At 36.5% G+C, this 12,104-nt stretch overlaps 1 pseudogene; it reads left to right on the top strand.

Moving 5' to 3' along the window:
• Window positions 1–9,205: 9,205 nt before the first annotated feature.
• Window positions 9,206–11,044, top strand: LOC128027075 (coagulation factor IX-like; annotated as a pseudogene).
• The last annotated feature ends 1,060 nt before the right edge of the window (window positions 11,045–12,104 follow it).

The raw sequence follows: 12,104 nt of genomic DNA, 5'->3' as shown, positions 1-12,104 counted from the left end.
TTGCAGCACTGAGAATGGAAGGAAACAGAAGGCGATGGTTTCAGGATCCATACTTGCTATTTTTAGGGACAGTTGGACGCCTTTCAAAGTTTCATTGACCCAACTTTCTTAAGACGCTGTCCAGGGCTTTAAACTGACAGTGCTGGGTTCTGTTTATTAAATCATAATTAAGGAACCAAATTATACAATAAACCAGGGTTTTGGAAGAGTGTGAAAAAAAAAAACTTTAGTCATTTAAAGCTACATACATATCAAAACTTCTCTTCCCTTTCAAGTGTGCAAATAAGTCCTACAAAAGGGAAGTTTTACTGAAGGGAGTTTGCCTCCACAAATAATGATGGCATTTTGAGGTTGCAATCTACAAAGTCACCTTGGAGAATTGAAGAAGATGGCAGGCAAGAAAAGAGGCCATCCAAGACGTGCGGGTTAAAGTGGTTTATCTGAGCACAGTGTGTCTTCTGGGTTTGTAGTTTGTCAAGCCTGAGCTCACATTCCAGCATGAGAGAGCTGAAGGATATACTAACCTCACTTTCCCCTTCACTGTTTCTCTGTTGATGCTCAAGCAGCTTGTTAACATACACAGAATCTGTCAAATCCAGAGCCCAAACAAAAAGCTCTCTCCAATCAAATCTACTAGATTTGTGCTGACAGCTAATGCTTTGACAACATTGACAGTTATGAGTTTTATAGAAACTAAATGCTTGAAGTAGTGCAAAGCAACAGTTGTTTGCAAAACAGTGTTGGAAGTCTCTTGTTCTCACATTGTAATTATTTCAAATCTGTCATTGTTCTCTTAGAAGTAACACACCTCTAGTATCACCAGCATTAATGCTGAACAGTGTGTCTTTTTTCTTTTCTTTTAATAATATGGAACATGAAGTGCCTAGTTTTTATGTACTGAAGAACTAAATTTATAGAAACACTTTTCACTTTAAATATCTTCACAATTAAATATACTGTTTGGAGAATTAGATTTTTGGATTGAACAGTTTGTTGTGTTGGCAGCTCCTCATCTTGGTAAGATCCACACAATATTTGTACTGCAAAATAGTGACGTGTACAGTATTTTTGCAAGTACATTGTAGCAAATTCTGTGTTCCTGAGGCTCAGTGGTAGAGCATTGTGTTAGCAGCGCAAAAATGTTGTGGGTTCAGTTCCCAGAGAACACACATAAACAGATGTATAGCCTGAATCCACTCTAAGTTGCTTTGGATAAAAGTGTCTGCTAAATGCATAAATGTAATGTAAATGTAAATCAGGACTTCAGAACAGACTAATAACCTTATCCTTTGTCATTTATATTCATGAGAACTGAGAGATGCATAAGACTTTACTGTGCTGGGTCTAAAAGCAATAAAAAAGAGAGGTACAGCTTTCCAAATGTTAAATCAATATTGGAAAAGGTCATGTAGGTCAGCATGCTACTAATCAATGAAGAATGGGGTCAGCAGCTGGATGACCTGATGAAAACGTCCGTCTAAAAATGATCTCAGTATTCTGCAACTTGCTTGTCAGTTAAGAGAAATTTACATGCCCAATAATATTACCAAACGTGTTTCAAAATATTGTACACAGATCATATAAATATCATGCAACAGATCACTTTTTTTACGTCCTATTTTTAATGTCTTAAATGCATATATTTCTTTGAGCTGTATTGATTAGTGGTCAACTAATTTCAGTCTTTGAGTGACTGATTCCCTCGACAGCAGGTTATGTAATTATGATATATACATCATCAATTTAATGATGGCAAATAAGATAAAGCACATAACATTTCCGACTCATCATAATTTATATAATATTTTCTTGCATTGTTCAAATTAACAATTGATATCCAGAACAAGTAACTAAAAATAGTTTCCGCTGATATAAGGTAGATTTAGGGAAGATTCCTGCCATGTCTGAGTGTCCTGTACACCCCTATGCTTTCAGTCAGGTAGTGCCCTCTACTAAATTCCCCAAAAGCAATAGCAAAACCAGTCCTAATTTTTTCAGCCAATCACATTTCACATGATTGAATCAAAATATGTTACATTAATTGTTTACCTGATTGTGATCTCCCACAGTGTCCATTGTGCTGCCACTCAATCAACCTCTGTAAAATAATAGCAGTTAAGATTAAAGACTGTAAATTATTTCAGAGCGCCAAGTCAGGAGTGTTGATTTCCAGAGGTGTCCTTGAAAAGCTTTTGCTGATGAATGGTTGGAACAATAGTATTGTGTGGGCAACAATTATCCGAATGTTCACGAAGAAAGGCTCAGCTGTGAACACTCAGTTATAGATTGACATTAATGGCAGCTTTACTTAAAAAGCCAGGACACAGTCATGGTGATTTTCTCTAACTTGTTTTGTGAAGAGGCGCAGACTTCAAAGTGACTTTGGAGAAGATTTAATTGTATCAAAGACGTCATGCACACATTTCTTATTGCCTTACTTAATATCAGTTTTTATAAGTTTACCTCTTTAAATAAATCTTTGATCTCAACTCAACAAGGTTGTCGAGGTGGCCGATAAAATAGAAAACTTTTTTTACAGACCAAATGATGCATGCGAAAATATGCCATTATCAGGACATTTTGGGATTGTTCCTAAAATAATTTTCTGGGACAGAGAGAAAAGTGTTTTAGGAATAGAGCAAGTGATTTATGGACTGCTGTTATGCTGAGGTTTTAGTTAAAGGCTTGTTTTTTAAATATTGATATGTCCTGTGCTCTGGGTAAGGCTGATTGGGGAGTAATTCATTTCCGGTTGTGATAAGTATTCTGCTACTACAGTATGACATCATTCGAGAGCAAACACACCTGAGGGTCATATGGCTGGACTTTGCAGTATAGATCATTTCCTAACACCCACAAAGGTATTTATTAAATACTTAAGAGAGAATATCTCTAATTTCCACTTTCTTTCCCACATGTGCTAGTAATGGCAGGTCCCAATGGGGTCAGCCAACTGTTAGAATTGAGGTCAAAGGCTTTGACCTGACACCACAATTCTGATTTCTCCTCCATCTAAAATTGGAACAATTGACCCCATTGGGTTTCTGGCTCAATTTTCTTCTCAAAGAGTCATCTGGAGACCTCTGGAGATCTACAGCTTTCTGGCAGTCATTGAGTGTGATCAAACCATGGTGTATGTACTGTTTATTTACCATAACATCTATGATAATTAATAAGCATATTGCTTAAAACTGCACAGAATTTTAATTCATACTGTATATCCAGTGGGGTCCAGAAATCCAAGACTTTTGTGAAAATGCTTTCACAATATTTTGAAAAGGTCAATTAAAAATAAGTATTCATTTCAAAATGTCTCAGTATTTGATTTGACAGCAGCACTCAAGCTGCATGAACTCTACAAGTTTGTGTCAAACCTGATGATCATGTTCTCCTGCATGATTTGAGATTATCCAAACACTGAGATGATTCACTGGAAGCAAGAACATCTGTCTGTACTGAGTCACATGACATTGCAATGTCACAAATGTATGTAATTAGTAGTTCAAGCTACCTATTTATTTCCAGGTTTAAATTAGGTTTTGACCAAGATGACTGAAGAGCCTTGAGCAGAGATCTGTTTAACATCCCATGGGTAAACATTAGGCTTTATTGTAGCACTGTCCTGGAGTGTTGGGAGCTGAGGAACCCTGGCCTGCCTGATCCCCAGAAGACCAGTCCAAACATGGGAGTTGCAGATGGCAGGACAAAACACTGAAGAAGGAACTAGAGGAAGAAAAAGAGTCTGTTATAAAGCTGGAAGTGTTGTGATATTTTATTAGGCACAATGTGAACTTTTCTTCATGATAATGAATTTAAAAAACACAAAATGTGTGATTGTCTCAGTTGGGCATTTAATGAATCCCGAAGGTTTGAGAACACTCTAAAAATGTCTTCTTACGAGTAATACGGTAGCATAGTCTGCAGATGCCAATTTCAGTCCAATATTAAGTCCTGCATTTAAAAATTTTGGAAACTTGTGAATTGGGCCATCACAGAATTACACGGGAGCACTGACATTGTTTTTAGGCATTTGCACTTCCACTGTAATCACCAGCTGCTGGTTGTGGTGAAGGGACAAAAGCACTTTTCCAACCCTCTTGTTATTATTCCCTGAAGTATATATCATACTCCATGCTGCAATACAAGAATTGGAATACTGCAGTTACAGAAGAAGTTACAAAAGTTGTCATGGGGCGGTACCCCATTAAAAGGTACACTTTTGTAACTTATTTACCCCTAAAGGGTGCATATCAGTTTAGAAGGTATTAGAAACTAATATGTACATATCAGTACCTAAATGGTACATATAGTACCTTTCAAAAGGCTACCCCCCACCCCCCAGTGTCAGTCTCTAACTTAGCAGTTGTCAGTGAGATTTTCACATATTCACTTACCGTTTACAGTTTTGAGCACACATAAAGTAGCTATTTCTTTTCATTCTCTCACTAAATATCAAGCAGATTGTTTAAATGTCAGCTGCTTAGATTCGGCTTAGCTGGAGTGGTGCACTGGGGCTGTGGGTGTGAAACATTACCCTTTCAGATATACCGAATGACTGTGCTAATTAACAGAGGTGCACTCAAACAAATACCAGATTAATGTCAATGGCCACGTCCAGGAGACTCAGGCATGGGCAGATCATTCAAGCCTGAAGTCGTTCCATTTATAACTGCGCCCACAGGAAGGGAGTCGGGAGCGCTCCGTGTGATTTAATGGTGGAAAGGGAGACAGATGTCAGAGCCAGCAGCAGCAAATGCCCCTAAACTCACCTTCAGAAAACAAATGGGATGCTTCCATGTCTAGCATGAGAGTGATTAGAAACCCGGTCATCAGTCCTGATTCAAACTGATTAAACACACTGAAATGGTTACCATGGTTGTCTCATTGTTAACCCGACAAACACAAAGCAATGAATAAAAATGCAGAACATGAAAAGAAGATATCAATTTTAAAATAATAAATTGCATAAAATTACATTAATCAAAATTAGGCATTTAAAATATGACGTGCCCCTTGAAAATGTGCCGACCTGCCTTGGCATTAAACTAAATATGCTTTTTTGACATTAAATAAATAAAAAAACATTAGTAAATATGCTAGTGTTGAAAAGGTCAAATTGTTCTGTTAAAATCTATGTGTTTCTAGTTGTTTTTATAACATCAAAAACCTTAATGTTTAAAAGCCTTATAGTTTAGATATTTAGTTATTTATAGTTTAGATATTTAGTCATTTTATTGTCATGAGCTGTACACTGATGAACTGAATATGGTGGTTAGAGGGTCACTTCAAAAGCAGCAATCAAGACTTGAAGACCCAGTGCATGACCTAAATGTTCTGAAAGTGGTTCTTTAATAAAATGATATGTAATTTGCATAAATAATAGCTTTGGTTCATTATGCCACCGTGATAGAAAAAACACGCACACACACTCCCATGTTCCTGCAGGAGTAGCAGAGTGACTGATGTCCAGACTGCGCTCTCAGAGGAGGAGGAAAACAGTAAGGACTAACACAGTGAGAAACTGAGGCAGAGATTGTGGTTCCTGCACGATGTGAAGGTTGTTCTCAGACAGCCTGCTATTCTTAGTCAGTCTGCATTCAACTGAGATGGTGCAAAGTTTATTTTTCTCTCTTTTTTTCTAAAAACACAAAGCAAAGTGAAGTAATTACAGCCTTTCTAAGTCCTCTCTGTGCCGTTTCTTGTTGGTGTGATGTTTCTCTGTTCTCACTGTTCTATGAGATGTTCACTGTATATACAGTAGCTGCGGTCTGGCCTGCTGCCTCGCCGTCTCTGGAGGGTAATCAATCTTACTAAAGGAAGAAATTCATGTGAAACTCAACCTCAGGAAGTGCTTTTATTAAGTGTATCATCTAAAACAACTTTTAATATACAGAAACTCCTTATTCAACATGTCCTGGATACTACATGTATAGGGCATATATACAGTAATGCTATACACAAGTACTCTGTTCCCAAAGTTTTTAAAGGAATCATTAGCCAAAAATTCAAATTCAGTAATGATTTACTCACCCTCATATTGTTTCAGACCTGTATTAATTTTTTCCGAAAAAAAGTTCAAAAAAGGACCAAAAAAGGCTTAAGTATCACAAAAATGGTCCATATATGTACTTTATAAATTAAGAATATCACAAGATGTTCACAAGAATATCCCAATATAGTATAACAGAAAACAAGATTAGAAAACAAACTAGAGAACTAGTGAACAATTGTACACTACATTCCAAGTCTTCTGAACTCAAACAACAGCTTGTGTGGAACAGACTACAATTCATTATTCCCAGATAATCGTCCCTGCTGCTGTTGCTCACAAATCTCATTTGTGCAATTTGAGTATGCGCAAATGTACATTTGGTGCATCCAGATCGGTTACAAGACACACAGGAACCAGAATCATGTGGCATGTCTTGTTGTGCCATGTTATAAAAAAAATAATGTATGCAAAACTATGATATTTGTGAGATGAGGCAGATAAAGTTTACTATGAAACTAAAATTTCTGTCTTTTTCTCACACAAAGCTATTATACTTTGGCAGACTAAAATAATGGTGCATGAGTTGTATGAAGTCCTTTTGCAGTGTTATTGATCACCATTCACTATCATTGAGAAGAGTAGCATGATCATTGTGCTTAACATCTCCTGAGTAAGGAGAACAGAATTTTGAACTATTCCTTTAAATAAGATAATGTGGATCAAGGGAATATGTACAGTGTAGTAAGGTACCTGTTTACAATCACAGCTCCTCATCTTTCTCTTAATCCCTTCTGTCTCCACATTATGTTACAACCCAGTCAAGTGGTTTTTGAGGCCCAAAAAAAAAAGTGTGTACAAATGGCTCAGGCACTCTATAATGAGCTACACAGGTCCTTTGCAGAGTTCACGAAGCTGGGACCTTTGCGATCTGCTTAAGGTGAAGATGCTCTCCATAATCGATTACAATGAACAGGCGTCACATTTTTATTATCTACTGGAGAGGGCTGATCTTTCGCAGTAGCCTAGCCTCTAATCTAATTGGAGACAGCACCAATTCCCAGCAGCACAAGGCAGGCAGAGAGACGCACATCAATGCTCAAATCAGTTTTGCTGTGTTATAAATCAGCTTCAGTTCCCACATGCACCACATAACCACACCAACCTGCCCTTCACAACATTATAAAGTCCCTGCACCAGCTGTTTATCAGGCCAAGACCCAATGTAGTCTATTTCAGCCCAGTGAAGTGAAAGTATATGACACCTCAAAACATGACGAGAGAAACTGTATTTTTCTAAATGATAGTGTATCGGGGCTCTTAATAAACACTATCAACAGTACTCTAGGGGCTACTGAACAGACAGTTTATTTTAAAGTATTGAAAAATATAAATGTGTGAGTTAAAGCTCTGTTAAACTTTACTTGCAAGTTGTAACAAACACTTGCAGTCTGCAAGCACACCTGAAAACTTGGACAAAATACAGGACATTTGCATGTAAGTATACAAGTGAAAAAATGCAAAGACTGAAACTGTGTGTATCGGGACAGACCTAAAGTTCCAAGGAAATAAAGGGTTAGCAGAAAATAATAGCTAGTGATGAAGACTTGACTTGGACAACACACCCAGCTAACAAGAAATGTTTTCAGAACTTTGGCTAATTCTCCTGTAATGTTAATAGAAATTTTGTTATCTGGTCTTTGATAATATTCTCAAAATGTTAGAGCAAAAACATGTAATTGCAGTTCATGGCATGTTTGTCTTCTAAAACATTTTAGTTGGATATTTTGTTACTACATGTTTCAGAACATTCAGAAAACTTTCAAAAGTTACATAATGTTTGCAAAATGATAACATGAAATGTATATAACCAGGAAAAAAAATAAAAAAGCAAATTTTTAAAACATCAGAGAACATTTAAAAATAATGTTTCAATAATTTAATGGGAATGTAAGCATAACATTCGTAGAAAAAAAATGTTGTTAGCTAGCCAGCTACTCCCAAAAATGCACAGGTTAAATATTGATTTGAGAAATTATTTTATAATCTTTTTTGTTTTTGTTTTTTTAGCAACAAGACAAAGTTTCAATAGTATACTGAAGTCATCCTTGGTAACTTTGCCATGGACCAGTCATAAACAAGAATTCCAGACCGTCATGGCATTTTAAACATAGTAATGCCTTAATAATTTTTGTTAGTGTTGTCTGTATTTGTCTAAATATAGCTCTGCCTTCAGACTCAGAGACTTTAGCTTCACTGACTGATGGTGTTGGTTTTAAAAATGGCTGTGAATGCAAGGCTAATTGGGGGGTAAAGCTTTTTCAAGCATTAAGTGCAGTAATGAAAAAAGTTTTGAGTAATGTAGTCAATTTACTCATGCTCTTATAGCTGCAATAACAGTCTGTTGATTGCTGCTTGAGAGGCTGTGTGCCAAAGCCCATCTCAGCAATGAAATCTAACGCTCAGTTACAGATTGATTGGCACTCATACAGTGGGATTGATGGCCAGTGTTAATTACTTCGACATGAATAATTCAGCCCCGTAATGGGTGGATGAAAACGAAAAGCCCACAGTCAATAAGAATGCTCCATCTGAGAAGATAACAGATTCCCCAGGGTCGAGAAGAAATCGAGAGCACTTACAGTGGAACTGAAGCGTAGACTGGGCTGTTCTCCAACATGCTGATCCAGCCCCTCTTACAGTCCCCAATCTAGGGCCCATCTGTGGAGTATATATATAGACGATAATGCTTTCATTATGATAGAGAAGTATTGCATATTTCATCGCATTCTAGTATCATCTCTTTTTTCTAATAGTAAAAGAGGAAACCATTGAATGTTAAATTAATTCAAGAGGGGGGGACTATCTAACGCTTACATTATTACAACGCTTATCACACACTGAAGCAGCAGCACCATCTAGTGGAGATTTTAATTGTGAAATTCTTTGATGCCAACACACACGCACTCTCTCACTCAAACAGAATATCCTGTGCCAGTCGTTTGTGTGGAAGTGTGGTAGGCAGGTGTACTTTGGAGCGTTGGATCAGGCTATTTGTCAGCTCACCGTGAAATAATAAGAGACTGAATTTGGATTTGGCATATGGCTTCATTTGTTCTCCTTCTTTTCCCATATATTCTGCTGAAGGCCTTTGCAGGTAGGACCTAGAAACCATTTACCTCTGATAAATTAGACTTCTTAGAACAATGTGTTTTATATGTTACTAGTTAAGTTTCCATGTGGCAAAGTCAGCTGTGAGAACTTTTGCCTGCGGTCCCACATCTGTCACGAACACATCTGCACAGTCTTCCAATTAGACAATCAAACCCACATCCAGCACTTCCAAACCAGACAGCTGGACACCCCTACAGATTCTAAACAAAAAGGCAGCAAAGTCCCACCATCTCATGTTGAACTCCCCAAATGGGTCTTTGTACAAACAGTAAATGCCCCTAAAAGTCGTATTGTTGGTGGCAATCCATCTTTACTTGGAGAAATCCCTTGGCAGGTAAATATTATAAATATTATGTGCTATAGAAGTCAACATGCCTTTGATCAAATCATCTATTAGTAAATGGAGTTAGGTCACATCTGCTACAACCCAATCTGTTAGTGCACCCAAAATCATGTCATTTCTCTCAGACTTCCGATCTCTAGGTGGCGCTGGTGGCGCGCTTAACACAGCAGGTGTTCTGTGGAGGCTCCATCTCAACCAGTTATGGGTCATTACTGCAGCCCACTGTCCGCTAGGAAACAAGAATGGATCCTTATACATCAGAATTGGTAAGACCAGAACAATAGCCAAAGAAATACTTATTCAATTAAACTGATGTATGGCGCCAATATTTAAATATATAAAATATTGGGGGATATTTAAAATCTATTTAATAGTAAAATATGAAAACAAATATTTAATATTCAATCACAACATACACAGCATTATAACTTTCTTCATCAATGTTTTTTTTTCTTCAGTAAAAACATCTTAACATCCAAGTTTTTAAAAAAACATTACGTTTCTTTTACATTTTAGTACATTTTGTCAGATTTATAAGATATATCTTATAAATAGGACAGATTGTATTTGTAAACTGTATTTAAATACATGCATTATTGTTCAAAAGTTTGGTGTGAAAATAAATAAATATTTTTTTATTAAGGCTAAAAGAGACAGTAATGACATTTAGAATTATTTTACAGATATAAGATTTTTGTTTCAAATAAATATTTTACTATATTGTTTTTTCATTAATCTAATAAATAAAGCTTTGGTGAGCATAAGAGACTCTTTCCAAAACCATTTCCTTATTCAATGTTGAATCTCAGGTAAATTTATCTTGTTTTTTAAGAATCTGTAGATATTTTTTTCTGCCATTTTTACAGATCCAAGACCAATTAATAATATAATTAAACTAAACAACTACTGTATGTTTCACAGGGGAGCATGACGTCTCCAAGACTGAAGGCACAGAACAGAATCTGAACATCACCCGATCCATCTCACATCCCCGTTATGACTCCAAAGTAAGCCTCTACAATCATGACATTGCCTTGTCGATGCTGCAAAGCCCCATCTGTTTTACCCCAAATGTACATCCCATCTGCTTGGGACCCGTGCTCTTCTCCAACTCACTGCTGCAGTCTGGATCTCTGGCTACTGTCAGTGTCTGGGGCCGTCTGCGCTTCCAAGGCCGAAATGCAGAGACTTTACAGAAGGTTGAGTTGCCTTATGTCGAAAGAACAGTGTGTAAGGAAATCAGCAGTGATCTGATCACATCCTTCATGTTCTGTGCTGGATACTCAGATTCTCTAGTCTATTATCGTTAGAAGGTATACTGCTTAAAAATATGGATTTATGACTTGAACGTCATCTGCACACATGGAGTATTCAATCTTAGAGAGAGAAGATGAACTTGTTTAATTAAATGAAGTGAAATAAATACAATTATTGATCATAATCCACTTTTCCCATTGTAACCAACTGTAGTCATGCTCCGCCCCTTAGGACTTGGCTGGCCAATGAGATTCCATCAATAAACCTTGTGCAGCATTTCATCATCTACACACATGACATCATCCCTTCACTGTCCCATAAGGACATTTAATAATCCATAGACAAATGCTGTTTTCTCATATGTTTAATGAAAGCAAGTATGTTATTAAGCAATACACTGTCTTGCTACATGGTAAGAACCTGCTAAGGTTTCTTGACTGGGAACTCTGATCTCTCATTCAGACAGAAATAAAAAAATGTAGCCCCTCAAGCTTTGAACTGCTGCTGCTTTCAGAGGGAGAACTGGAGGAACATGAAGGAGGTGACTGGAAATATCTGACACTAGAAACATACTTAAGATTTCGACAGCGTTCTTTAAAAGAGTCGTGACCTAGTTCTGAAAATCACTGGATCTTACCCGTAAACACTGGAGGCATCAGATCACTCACATCTCACCCGTGAAAGATCCTTTCATCATTTGAGGCCAGTCTCTGAGAGATAACCGAACTGATGTTTATGATGTATATGTAGCTTTGACTCAAAAATGTTTAATACAGAAATCCTTGTCTTATAAATTAAAGTTTTTTTTTTTTTAACATTATTTTCTCATTTGGGGTCAGTATTTATTTATTTCAAAAGAATTTAAAGAAATGTTAATTAAATTTCATTAAAAAATGCATTCAATTGATGAACTTTTAACAGGAGCACACCTGTTTTCAACACTGATAAGACATATTTCTTGGGGATCATGTGACACCGTAGACTGAGTAATGATGGTGAAAATTCAGCTTTGCATCACAGGAATAAATTACATTTTCAAATATAATAAAACAGAAAAAAAATTGCAATAACAGTTCACAGTTTTTACTGTATTTTTGAACAGATAAATGCAGCCTAGGTGAGCAGAAAAGCAGACATTAAAAAATCTTACTGATCTCAAACCTTTCAACACTAGAGTAGTTAAATAATAATACTATGTATTTTAGGTACAAATTATTTAGCATTAAATAGTTTTATTTAAAAATATATATTTCTTAATTTTCAATAGGCTGTACAAATGTAAATATTGCTGCAATACAACAGTCAACACAGATACATTCCTTCAAAAAGAATAATTTAGAAG

This window comes from Carassius gibelio, chromosome A14 (assembly GCF_023724105.1).
Source record: "Carassius gibelio isolate Cgi1373 ecotype wild population from Czech Republic chromosome A14, carGib1.2-hapl.c, whole genome shotgun sequence".
Taxonomy (NCBI): domain Eukaryota; kingdom Metazoa; phylum Chordata; class Actinopteri; order Cypriniformes; family Cyprinidae; genus Carassius; species Carassius gibelio.
This window is presented reverse-complemented; position numbering and strand designations above follow the sequence as displayed.